Below are 13,958 nucleotides of genomic sequence, written 5' to 3' on the forward strand. Positions count from 1 at the left end.
TGTTGTTGTTCCTAAAAACAGTTCTCCATGGTAACTTCTAGGTGCCAAGTAAGTCCTAGATAATTACCCCTTAAAAAATAGAAACCTTTTCATCTTTGAAGTCTGTTTTGTAAAATTAGGCTTTAAGCCTAGAGTATTGATATTTTTTATTAATTATTATTATTAATTTTTGTACCTAGAGTTGGCACACTGAAATTAAAATAGTGTGATGATGTTTTCTATCTGCATATTTTATCAACATCAAAGAATTCAGCTTTTCAGTATTGGGCAAAGAAGAATGTGCTATCCACACTTTGGTCAAATAAATCAAAGCTCTAGTAGAAAATAGAGGTAATTAAAAACCAAGAAGCAAATTTATACTTGAGGATTTTCTCATAGGACATTTTTTTCAAATGACATTATGTTCCTGAAGGACAAGGAAAAGATATACAGCTGCAAGAAGATTAGGAGAGATGTCCTGTTAAAAACTAAGTTTAAAAACCAGATACTTACCTGGTGTTAATTAATGTAAGAAATAAAATAAATGAAAGAATTTGGTATTGAGATCACCTAAAGCATTAGTATAACTGACTGACATATTTTAAAGTAACACTGTGGGTAATGTGGTAAGATGGTCTAACTACTTTTTTTTTTTTTTAACATCAGTAGAAATGACAAACTTTGAGGCATAGAAGGACCAACTCTCTTAAAGCTCACAGTAACGCTAGCAGAGTTGCATCATTTTGGATCTGCTCTGAGCCAGAAGTCCCAATTTTAGAATCAAATGGCTACTCCAGAAGTGACACTCTTTCCCTCCATGTTCATCAGTGTAGTTTTTCCCAGCCCAGGTTACAAAACACTTTTTAACCACAGTATTGTAATTCCTGTGCTGTCAATTTTTTACACAAAATGTTCCTAATAAAAGGGTACGTTTTATGATAGCAATTTTCATATAGATATTCAAATAATTGGATTTTAATTGAGTTGCAGTCAGCAGAAAAGTGGCGTTGATTGGTAATGGAAGTGACGGTTTGATGGTTCTAGGTTAACAGACTGTAATTTTATTTATTTTACTGAAAGAAGGCTGATTGCAATCAGAATGCAAAATAATGTAAATACTATATACTTTCAGAAACGCATAGAAGGTATGGTACTTTAGAGATTGGAGATAATGCACATTAAAAGGCAACTTTTTAGAGTTTGGAATTTAATCTGGTTTAAATATCTGTGAATCTTTTATAGAAATAGCTCCCCGGCCTGTCACTTCTAACACTTCTAGTCTATTTCTGCAAATGGAATTTTGTAGAATTCAGATGAACCGGTACCTTCTGTGAGTTACGTTTGTAATGCATTGCATATCCTTTGGAATATAAATACCAGAATTGCACTTCTCATTTCAATAAACAGTTTCATCTATGGCTCCAAAAGTGTTCAACTAGTTGAAGTGTAGATACTGTATATTCATCCCAAATATATTCATACAGATTCCAAATACATGAAAAAGCAGCTTTGGGGTTTTTTTTGCCTGAAGGATCTCATGGGTATATTTTTAGACTTGGTTATTCCTCTGAGGTGTCCCCAACTCCAGGGTGCATATGCCTTCACTTGGCCATGGTACGGAGTCTCACTGCATAGTGCAAGGTGCTTTCTAGCCAGGTTTCACTCTGCTTAAGTGAGCTTTAGCGTTTGTCCTCTCTTTCACCATGTTCACATATTCCTTGGCTGCTGGGTCTCCTCCAGTGATCCCTTCCCTCGTGGATATGGGACTCCCTGTCCCAGACCCTTTGGTGCCAGTGAGCAGTGCTCATCGCAGAGATGTCCCCCACGCTTACTGGAGTCTGGATCCACTTGCTAATGACTGTGACAGAAATAAGCAGACATGCAGATGCATGGTAAGGTACCAAACCCAATTGGTCTTGACCTTAGGTAACTCTAGAGCTGGATTTAGGCAAAGTAAAAAGCATCTTCCCTCCATTCCTTGTGCTGCTCTTCCTACCGGTCTTGAATGTGCTTTGAGCTGAGCTGGGAGGGCAGGACGCTTCTGTCTGTGTGTCCCCCTTATGCCCTCTCTAGAACAGGGCCGCAGTTATGAAATGTTACTGCCTGTGACATCTGAGGACTTCGTGGCCAAGGGAGCTACTTCCAGTCCTCTGTTCCTGGCATGCCATGGCTGGCTGGCTGTGCTGTGAAAACAGTTTCCTTTCACTCACTTTCTCGACAAACTGGTGAAATATCCTCTTTTCTAAAACTGTCAGCTCACTGTTAGGTGACTCCCTGAGCAGTTCCTCAAGCTACTAAAATCCCTCCTGAAGTTATTAGCTATCTAGTTGCCTCTGGCTGGAGCTCAGACTTAGAAAACTTTTTATTTTTCCTAAAGGTGAAGAGAACGGAGATCTTTAATTAACTGTTTCTGCTGCTAGTCATTGAAATCTTCATCTAACTGGAAGCAGGGGGAGAATCAGCTGCTGCATCTCTCTAACATCTTAAGAAACTAGAACTGCAGTCTGTGGCTGCAGGTGGCTGTATGTCAGACTCGAGGGCTTTGCAGCTGAAAGGAAGCTGACAGAGGATTTCTCAGAGCACTTCCTTCTGTAACAATGTTGTGAAATTAAAGCAGGTTGACTTGATGTTTCTCTCCATTTTTGGAATCTCAGAGAGGAACCAGAGTGTAGACACTGGGGGTATGTGGGATGGTCAAGTGACAAACTCACCCCTATGGAGGGTGTGCTAGATGAAAGAGAATATTGCAGGTTTGGAGGGCAGCAAGATTCACAGGCTGGATGGAGGTCTATTTTTTCCCAACAGATATTTAAACATTTCTGGGTTTCCAGCCTGGACTTCATAGCTCTGGGTTCGTAGAAGAGTGACAAGAGAGAAGCTTGCATGATAGATCTTTAGTTGTCTTTTGCTTGTGATGAGGTGCAAGTTTGCTGGCACCTTCTTTATGAACGTGAAAGGCCTTTGGCAGCACTTGCAAGCGTTCTGGTTTTGGCAGTTGCTTCTTTCCATGTGTGTGAGCTTTGTGACCAACATTAACTTACACTGTTGTACCACAGTGTATTTGCTCAGTTCATTCTGCTGCAGCCATAAATGATGTTGTAGCTCAAACGATCGCACACGCTATATAAAAGAGAGAATTCTCATACGTAATTTATTAAGCTGAGATTTCTCTAATAAGCCATTTTAGCCTGGATAGAGATTAAATGACTAATTCTGAATACTTTGGAGTATCGTGATAGAAAGTGCAAGTAGCTTTTCCAGAAGCTGAAATTTGTGCCCTGGAATAAAAGTAGTAATGCAGTAGGATGTAGATATGTTATTTGGGATTTTGTAAGACTGAAAGAAATGGCAAAGAACACCCTGCATTTTTACAAAGCAAGCATGATTTAGTGATTTAAAGCCAAAGCTACTAGTCAGAACATACTTCTTGAGAGAGCAGCGATTGCAACAAAGTAGTCTGTCTCCCTGCCCCTGTAAGATTGCTTGCTTTTGTACATGTAGTGGTATGTTTATTCTATGCCATTCCAACTGTGCCAGTGGACACAGCTCGCATCACCTCTTTGTAAAAGCAATTTAAAAATATAATTGTGCTTTCCTCTTCAGCATTAGCTTCACCTTTTTTCTTTTTATACTGTAAGCTCTAACTAGAGAGAGAACCTCTCTCAGATCAATCATTTCAGTTAGGAGTGCTTCCAGCCTTGATTTTAAATCTCGGGGGGCTTGGCAGCAGGTTGCTTTCAGAGAGGCAATCCATGGCCTTGTATTCTGCCTTTCCACATGACAAGTTTTCCAATTCTTTTTCATGATACAGGTTCAAAATGGTATTCCAAAATTCTTTCTGATATGGAAGGCTGAATTGCTGGAAGATTTAAAAAAAACTTTCTTAAAATAAGAAGAGTGAAAGGTTTTAATTTTAGAATATTAGTCCATTTGATGGTAGATTTCAGAATGGTCAAACTGACAGCCTGTTTCTTTCTCCTGTGCTTGTACTCACCAAAACAATGCCACAAGTCATGTGGGAAGGGGGTTTTAATGCTTGACTGCCATGCATCTTACAGCACTGAAAACCCAGGACACTGGGCATGACTGAGATGTCTGGATGGGTCTGTGGCTTGGGAGTTATGCCATATTAGCTGGCCAGGAGGCAAAGCTGTCATTTTCCAAAAAACCTTCCAAATGTAAATAAGCACTTAAGTAATCAACTCTTGTTCTTTCCCATGCTGCCTTTTAAAAGCTGTTCAGGTAGTTGAATGTTCCTATATTCCCTGTTTCTCCATGTCAATCTAAGCAAGATGTATTTTATTCTGTTTCCTCAGTGGTAGATTCCATATTGCATTTTTGCATCTTCTCTCTGGCCTTGGACAACTTAACTTTTATCTGTCTCTAACAGATGACTGTTTATCTAGCTCACAGATTTTTATGCAAATTGTCTTTGCACCCTGGACTGAAAGTGCTCTGAGGCATGTTGCATGTTGTTAGGTTTGCATGTCTGCTATGGATAATTTAAGTGATGGGACTGGTTGACACCCCATGCTCTGAGGAGCATGTGCCCTTGGATTTCTTCCTTCTCCTCTCCTGCAGCTTGTTGCACCCTTTCAGGTAAAGCCTTAAAACCCAGGCTTGGAGAGGATTTGACCAACTGCAAGCTTTTAACTTTCATATTTCTACAGTGATTGTTAAGTGTTCAGCCCAGGGTAACTCCATTACCTTTCAGAGACATCATCTTGAAGTGATCATGTCTCAACTAATTCCAAAACTTTAGAGGTTAAAAGTTATTTCTGTTCCATTTAAATCTATATGGCCTTGAGCCTTAGGGTCCTATGCTTATACAGAGGAAGATCTGGCTGCAGACAAATAGTTTACATAGTGGGGATGTAGATTTACAATAGAAGACATAATTAACTAAGAAGTTCTAAGACAATGTGGCGGGTTGACCTTGGCTGTTTGCCACGTGCCCACCAAGCTGCTCTATTGCTCCCCCTTCTCGACAGGAAAGGGGGAGAAAAATAAGATGAAAAGCTCATGGGTCGAGATAAGGACAAGGAGATGACTTACCAATTACTGTCACAGGCAAAACAAGCTTGATGTAGGGAAATTAATTTCATTTATTACCAATTAATCAGAGTAGGATATTGACACATAAGAACAAATCTAAAAAACACCTTCCCTGCCCCCCCTTCCTTCTTCCCAGACTCAAATTCACTCCCAACTCTTCTACCTCCTCCCCCTGAGCAGTGCAGGGAGTTGGGGAATGGGGATTGTAGTCAGTTCATAATGCTTGCTCTCTGCCATTCCGTCCTCCTCACACTCTTCCCCTGCTCCAGCATGGGGTCCTTCTCACAGCAGACAGCCCTTCACAAACTTCTCCAATGTGGGTCCTTCCCACGGGCAGAAGTTCTTCAAGAACTGCTCCAGCGTGGGTCCTTTCCATGGGGTGCAGTCCTTCAGGAACAGACTGCTCCAGCGTGTGTCCCCTGTGGGACCACAGATCCTGCCAGAAGACCTGCTCCGGCATGGGCTCCCTTCAGTGGGCTGCACGGTGCATATCTGTTCCACTGTGGGCCTCCATGAGCTTTAGGGAGACAACCTGCATCACCATGGTCTTCACCACGGCCTGCAGGGAAATCTCTGCTCCAGTGCTTGAAACACTTCCACTCCTTCACTGACCATGGTGTCTGAAGAGTTGTTTCTCTCGCATATTCTCACTTCTCTCTGCTGCTGTTGTGCAGTGTTTTTTACCCTTTCTTAAATACATTATCACAGAGGTGCTACTAACATCGCTGATGGGCTCAGTTTTGGCCAGGGGCAGGTCTGTCTTGGAGCCTGTTAGAACTGGCTCTGTCCAACGTGAGTACAGCTTCTGGTGCCTGCCTTCACAGAAGCCACCCCTGCAGCCCCCCTGCTACCAAATCCTTGCCACGTAAACCCAACACAGACAACAAAACTATTCTGTTGCTTGTATTTGGTACATGATACATTTTCATGTAAATTTTAGCTGTAACTTAGATTAATCTATGTGGTAAGTAGTGAAATACTTCTTTAAAATGCTCTTAAATGACTAATCCCTTCTAAACGGATGTGATGAATTCATCACTTGTTTGAGATGCCTTCTTCTACTATGAATAATGAGCAATTTTTCACACATTTAGATGGTGTAGTATAATGTCTGTACAATTGTTATAAAGAAGTAACTTAGTATACCATACAAAATAACATGTATATTTCCCCAAATGGATATTAAGTTGTTGAAATTCTGATAGGTCACTCGCTAGTAAATCACTTTAAAAATAACCTAGTGACCAATAGATATTAATAACCATCAATAAAATAAATTGATGGAAGAACTGGTAAGGGTGAATTTTGAATTACGACTCATCTTAAAATGGAAGACTATGATTCTTTTATGACGCTGATACTAAAACCGTAACTGCCTTGAAGTATCTTCAGTAAGAGAGTATTTCCTGTTCTGTGCTATCGTAGATTTATAGGTTTTCCCACATTGTTCGCTAAATACTTAATGATCATTTGCATTCTGATCACTGAATTAGAAATTAAATTTGTACAGACTGAATTTATAGAATCAGAATTTTGGCTATTTCCCAATGTGTTTTCTAAGTACGGAAAACTTTGTCAATGTTATGTCAATGAAAGGCATTCCAATTATATGTCAGTACTTGGAAAAAAGATGTGGTAAATGGAACAAATTCTGGTTGTCCTGAAATTGAGGTTAAGCACTTCATTCGTTAATCCAGAAACAGGATTGATATTTTGTTTGTTTTATCACACTTTGAGTAGACCCACTTGAATTTTTTTGGAAAGGGTTTTTTTTCTCAATGACCCATAAAATACTCAGCCTTGAATATAAAAGAAGAATATTCTGACCTTTCCAAAATCTGCAGAGTGTTCATAAAGTCTTTCCAAATATGGTAAAGCTATTCCGAGTAGATGAAAAATACAGTTAACAAGGTTGATGGTGAATTAAAATAAAATTTGTTTTCAGACTATTTTAATCCTTAAAAAAAAAAAAAAAGGCACATTTGGCTTTTGTGAAGCTGTTTTCAGATGAGTAATAGAAAGTTAACATTAAAAAGGGGTCTTCTCGCATTTTTAACATGCACAACCACCCACACCAGCTTGTTTATCCCAACAGAAGAAAATGCATTACTTTGATTTTTACCCTTCTCCACCCACATAGATTAAAGCGTAGAAATAATTTTAATATAGATAAAGGTTACTCAGTGTGAATGAGGATTCCCCAGAATAGCTCCCCCAAGCCTTTTTAAAATAGAAAATTAATTTCCTAGGAACTGGGGAAATTCTAAGTGTTGGCCCACCACCAGGGACAGAAGACAATAATCCAAAAGACTGTAACTGCTCTTACGCAGTCTGGGAATCTGGTCTTCGTTGTGAAAACAGTGAAATGCTCACTAGTATTTTTACAGTAGGAAGGATCAGTCCTTAGTTTAAACTCATATTTTTCTTACTATTGTGTTGACTTAGATAAATAGAAGTTTAATACAGATACACAATGGAGGCTGAACAGCAGCCTGTCTGTGTAGTGTGTTATTCCCATTTTCAGTATGTGCATGGCACACTACCACCTGTTTATAGTTAAGTGTACTGAAGTGCGTTAGTTTTGGACCATGCTGGCAAAGAGGAAGGGGACGTTCCATGGGAATTCAAAGAGTTCCTAACCTTTCTCCAAAGCTTGAAGTCTATCTTCTACTGCTTACCATGACTGAGCAGCCAGAGTTTAAAAATCTCTCTGTATTTCTAATTTAAAAAGTAAAATATATTTTTTTATTGGTGCCTGTCATCCCTGTGTGTGTACCTGTGTATATATATGTGTAATGACTGGCCTATTGCTGAATCTCTCAAGTAATTCAAATATTATGCACTTTTTGTAATATACGAATGCTGTTGCCTAGGCTTTTTTGCCTGTATGTGCCATGTTCTATCATGTATTATAACTGCACTAATTATGTCATGCCTCTGGTGCCCTAGTGATTGTATTTTCTGATATACCTGGTGCTTCATATACTGTGGAGCATTAGTGACCAAGCAAAAGACAGAACAGTGACCTAATACCCTCCTGTATTATTTTTTTTCAACCCTAGAAATTATCTCTGGTGTCTGTGGTCTGGGAAGCAGGTGGCTCTAGGACAAACTCTTACTAAAAGGGTGTGATTTCCTGCCATAACAGCTTTAATCTTTTGGTCTTCTCTAAGGTCACTAAAAGCCGAACTCCTAGGACTGCAAATCCAAACACTCAACCTGTTCGAGGCATTCCATGAAGGAGAGAGAATGTAGATAGCTGTGCAATATGCAAGCTGAGTTGCAATGGCAAACCTACATCCTTGAGCAATCAAACTTTGTAATCTAAGTGATCAGATTGGTCCTTTCTTCAGCTCTCCAATGAAAGCTGAAATAATTACCCCCTATAAAAAAAAGGAATAAAATTCTGGAGGCTGTTGCTAATGTGTAGAGATTTTGTGATCCCTGCTCCAGACCAAACCCTACCTACAGGTCCTCTGTTTTCTTGCTTAAGTGTTGAGACCTTTATTGTAACTGTGAGCTCTTGGACAGTGAGACAAAGGAGGTCTTTTTCCTCTTGGTGTACCTGAGCCAGGTGTCCACAGCTCTTCCAAGGACTCTATTTGATATGCACCATGAAGGGCATAAAACAAGTAGCTCACCTTAAACGTGACAAATGCTGTTAAGATTTTGCATGAAACAAAGCAGTTTTCCAGCTTGATTTATGAACACTGGGAGGTGCCCATAGTATTTGTGTCAAACTATGTTTAGACAACTTACGTTTTTCCTGTATCTGTGCTTGAGAATCAGCCTTCTAGTTACCTTTGGACAAGTGTCTTGCTGGGGGGATACAGCCAGGAGCGTACCACATTCCTCAGTCTCAAGCCTGCTCAAAATAGTCACACAGGTAGCGTGGTGTCTGATGTCAGCCTGCTTTACAGGCTGCTGCCCATCCCAGTGTGACATTGAAGTGTTTGACTGCTGAGCATGAAGTGGAGTAACTGCTAGGCGTGGCCTTGTGAAAGTTTTTGAATTTGAAATTCAGTAAGATTTACCATCATGGGAATGAACCAATTGCAAACAAAACTTGATAGGGCACCTTGCCAATCACCTGCTATGACCGTAGCTACTGACTATTGCCACAGCTAAAGTCAAGTAGTAAGGAGGGTGTTGTGTTGGGCTGTGGCTCAGTATAAGAACTTACTGAAATATTTTGAGAGTAGAATCATGAATCAACCCCTCTTTATTTGGTATTATTTTTGCAGCAGGTAACTGGGTTTTTCCTCAAACTGTGTATGATTCCTTCCTCAAAAAGTAGTGCATTATTGTGGCAAACAATCTGTTTGGATTCAGATTTTCAAACAGAAACGTGGTACCTGACACTGATGTAAAATATTAAAGCCCTATGCAAATGAAAGTACTAAGTGTTTTTAGAGTAATTTTTCTAAATTCACAAACTGCAGAAGGGACTTACACTCAGCTCCACTTGAAAACACTGTCAGTATTCTCCCTCTTGCTATCACTTTTTTGTTGTTCCCATTCATTTTCTCTTTCTACCTATTACATTCCAAAATGGGGTGTGAACTTCAGTATCTTGTGTAAGGGCACTGATATATACCGAGTTCAGTAATATCTCCCTCAACTGAAGCAGGAGCATACAGTGGTAGGCTACTCTGAGTATACTCTGTGTCCCAAAATACTGTCCATATAGGACTTGGAGTGGGAATAGCGCTATCCACGAACAACTGTGCAGCTGGACATGAAGTAATCTTAATTAACCACAGGTCCAAATCCATTGTCTCTCTATGCAGCTGTGAGACTGCATAATGCTTTCACCAGATTTTTATCAGGAGCTGAGTCTGCTAAATCCATTTTTAATTAGTACAGCATTATGAGTGTGAAAACCTGACACCCAATTAAAGTAATATTTGAGACTTGAATACTATGTGCTTTTGTTACCATATACGTAGGTGTTTCTTCTTTTCATCACCATCTTCTGGCGTCTTTTCCAAATACAGGAAGGAAAATGCTCAACACATGCCTTGTTCCAAGTCTCTGTGACTTTGGCAAACCACATCTACACCAGGTCCCCAGCATGTGTCCCCAGTAACCATGCAGCCAGCCCAACCTGGCCTTTCCTTGCAATTCATCTAAAGGTATTATGCCTTCATCTTAAAATTTCAGAGGATGTGCTGCCACCATCCAATAAACCTTACGCTTGATAATTTCTCCCATATGCTCTGTAATAAATATACCACACAACAAAATTATTTTGTGATTCATTTACACAGCTGACATCAGAGAATCCAAGAAAATTTCTGCCAAAATAATTTTGTAACACATTGGGTGATTTACATTGTAAACTACCATAAGCATTATCTTTGTGTGAAAATGCAGAATTATGTTCCCCTTCTGGAAATATTTTTTTCCTTTATTCTTACCCCCCCCCCTTTCCCCCCCCAAATCTCTCTAGTAAGAGCTAATAGTATACCCAGGTTGACGGTTGACAAGAATACGTAAATCTGTGCCTCCAGTCTTCAGGGTTGATGCCTTGTTTTTGTATGAAATTTGAATAAATCGTGTAAACTCCGGCATTCTTTGCACTGTTGCGGAAGCGAGGCATCTTACAGTTTTCCTCTAAGTAAGGGGATGGGCAATTTGTTAATTGTTTTCCAAGGTTTCACTGTTACTTCACAGTAGCAGGAAGGATATTATTTATGGCCAGTTATTATCCTGATGAATGAAAACAAAATTGCTGTTGACTTTCATCACATACTTGATCAGATGGTTTAGGTTGGAGATGAAACATGAGGATGCTGTAATCTTTGCTAACATTAAGATACAAAGCAATAGCAGAGGAAGAAAATAGCGTTAGCTCTAACAAATGGATATTGGCTTTGCTATTAGAACTTTGGTATAGTCTAGAAACATATTCTTAGCTTTTGATTTCCCTTGCCTGCATTTTTCAAATTGCTCAAGGAGCAAGTTGTATAGGAGTAAAAGTTGTATTGGGTAGTTCAGTGGCTTACATGCTTTCAGTGATTATCCTGTACCGTTTCCAAAAGAGGAGATTCACATTTAGTCCAATGACAAATTCATTGGAGTAAGTGGAAGAAGTAATAATGAAAAGCTTTTATTTGGGATGTCATTTGGGAACAGTTCTATCCCTTAACATAAAAGCATTATGATATTCTTTGTCAGTAGCATTCAGAAATGTAATTTGCTTTTGACAGTCAAGACAGTTCATAAATGACCTTCATCATTCATACCCAAACCATCCTGTAACACAGATGCAGCCATGAAGGGAGTTTGAAAAACTTGTGGCTTCTGGTTTGTAATATATTTCAGAGATTTATCATAGTTTGTCTAAATTTGTTATTGCTCTGTTATTTTTATGATATCTAGCATATTTTTTAGTGTTATGATGGCATAACTTCAAAAATAGTGAGGGGGTGTTTCTTATTGTGCTCTCTGAAAATCTATCATTAAATAGTGCATATTGCTTGGTTCACCACATTTTCCAGTCAGTAAGATTTTCCAAACCCCATCACTGTCACCACAGAGCTGTTCAGAAAGGCATACTTTGTAGAATTATAAGGCCCCTACCAGATTACCTTTAATAATATTGTCGTTTTCTTACATGTTGGAATTTCCTTACTGAACAATTTAAGGTATGCAAATGGAGCACTTCATCCAAAGATCTCATGTGGGGTTTTATTTCTTTTTTTTTTTATAAGATATTGAATAATTTCTTGTCCTTATATGAAGGGAAACTCAAATGTAGAGGATTCAGTGACTTGCTGGATTGTACAGCATCTGTCAGTGATGATGAGGAACAGAACCAGGATTTTCTAGCCATATGCTCTACACAGTGTAGAAGAACTTTGAAGGTCTGCAGCATGTAGTATAGCATGTTGAATTATGCCATGTGTAGTGGAAGAGCAGACTCTGATTTTGTGCTGCAGTCTTGTAAAAGGCCTTTGTGTCTGCTCTCTGTCTGAAAGACAAGCCACCCTATGAATAGTAAGTATTTAATAGTACATACAAAGTGTTCTAAAGGAAGCAACTGAGTGAGCAAAAACAAGGACAAGGTTGCCAAGAGAGACTAGAAGAATGGTACTTGGAACACAGGCTTGTCCCTCTTCCCCTATTAAATACTGCATGTACAAAGAGAGCCTCTCGGTAGATAAGCAAGGTAAACAGAGAAAGGGGCAGGAGAGAAAAGGACTGGATCATCTGGTATCTCTCCATGGAGATGGGTGGAAAAGACTGGATGAAGGGAGCAGCTGGTAGTATGTGATCCACAAGGCTACAGGACAGTAGTAGGTGACTGGGGACAGAGGCAGCTCATTCTCTTTCAGTGTTTTCCTAGACCAGGTGGACACAATAAAAGCAATAAAGGGCAACCTCAAATTGTCTTATTCACCAACTTCTCCCTAGATGGCCACCCAGGAAACCCTTCTGATTACACCATTTGACAGCCTATCTGCCACCCCTTCTGGCCAACAGAAGTTGCAATACAGCAACATCTATGCTCTCATGATCTCTTGGGAATATTATTAAAGCAGCCAACAGAAGGAGATGGAGAAGTCAGGAGCACCTTCTAGTGACATTACTGCACTTGAGGTGCTTTCTCAGCTGTCTGGATGACCTAGTATCTGAGGTTGCTCTAGTACCCAAGTCTAACCCTACCAATACAAAACAGTGCCTTCTAGAAAGTCTGACGTGAGACCATGGTGGTGCAGGCTGCATCACATCTTACTACTACCACAAAGTGTCCTAGAACCAGGGATACCCAACATGCTTCTTCAAAAGCTGTGTGGCATGGATATGGAGCCCACCTCTCCCACTGGGCAGGTCATGCTGCTGGGCCTATGCCATGGTGATCATCAAAAGCAATCTTAATTGGTACTTCCACATGGTAACCCAAATGGTGCATGATTGATCCTGCTTCTCCTGCTCCTCTCATGTGAACATGAGTGACAAAGCTGCTTTAGGGACCAAAAGAGATATAACATTTGCATCCTGCAGCCCTCCCACCTTAGAGAAACAACATGTGATCAAGCTGGAGGCTGCTGCTCCACAGTTGCTGGATGAGAGCCAAATGTGGGTTTGTCAGACTACCCAGACTCACTTAGCAACTGCCTGTGTGCTTGGGATGTGCCGAGCCAGTCTCAGCACACCACGCTGTCTACCCCTGCTTGAGCATGCCGCCAGGTCATGTTTTCCCTTGAGATTTACTCTGCATGGGTGTTTTGCTCTGTTCTGCCCACCAGCAGGTGAGCCCCACGCCTTCTGAGCAGCTTTTGAAGGTGACCTGGGCCAGCTGTGTCCATTCAGACAGGTACACCTCACGCTCTGTAAGCCGTCATATTGCTGAGTTGTGAGAGCACCTTCTCAGGAGACAGTGCTGGAGCCAAGAGCCTGAGGAAGGGGGAGAATGGGTGTTCTGCGCCATGTGAGCAAACAGGTCTGTTGGGACAAGCACCTAGAGCTCAGTGGTGGTTGGCTTTTCAGGTATGGCCCCTGATGGACCTAGGGAGGTAGATGAGAAAGGCTGATTTCTCAGAGATCTGGATCTTTCCTGGTTCTGATTTCTTTCTCCATTCCCCTCACATTGCCTGAAGAGATGCTGGCAGGTAGCAGAGCTAGGCAGGACCCCTTCCATAGGACTGGGTTGTATTATGGGAGTGTGTATGGTGTGGACAAACAACGTGTGTATTAAAGACTAAACTGGCTTAGCTACAAGGGATGGTGGTATCTATGGCAGTAGGTGCCCTCTCAGAGATGCACTGAAGAACAGCTAGAGCCTGCTGGAGACACTGGGCTGGGCAGCAGCAGAGAGGATAACATTCATGGTCCAGCCTGAGGTCATCTTGCATACACAGTACTCAGGAATGTTCTGAAAGGGAAGTGTGACACTGATTATTGTTAGTTTTACTGTA

General features: G+C 40.6%; 1 protein-coding gene across 1 annotated transcript in view; it reads left to right on the top strand.

Annotated features, from left to right (window-relative positions):
• The window catches only part of KCNH1 (potassium voltage-gated channel subfamily H member 1), a 186,556-nt gene that overhangs the window by 108,393 nt on the left and 64,205 nt on the right, over positions 1-13,958 (top strand). The window lies entirely within an intron of this gene.

The sequence above is a fragment of the Aquila chrysaetos genome, chromosome 13 (genome assembly GCF_900496995.4).
Source record: "Aquila chrysaetos chrysaetos chromosome 13, bAquChr1.4, whole genome shotgun sequence".
NCBI lineage: Eukaryota > Metazoa > Chordata > Aves > Accipitriformes > Accipitridae > Aquila > Aquila chrysaetos.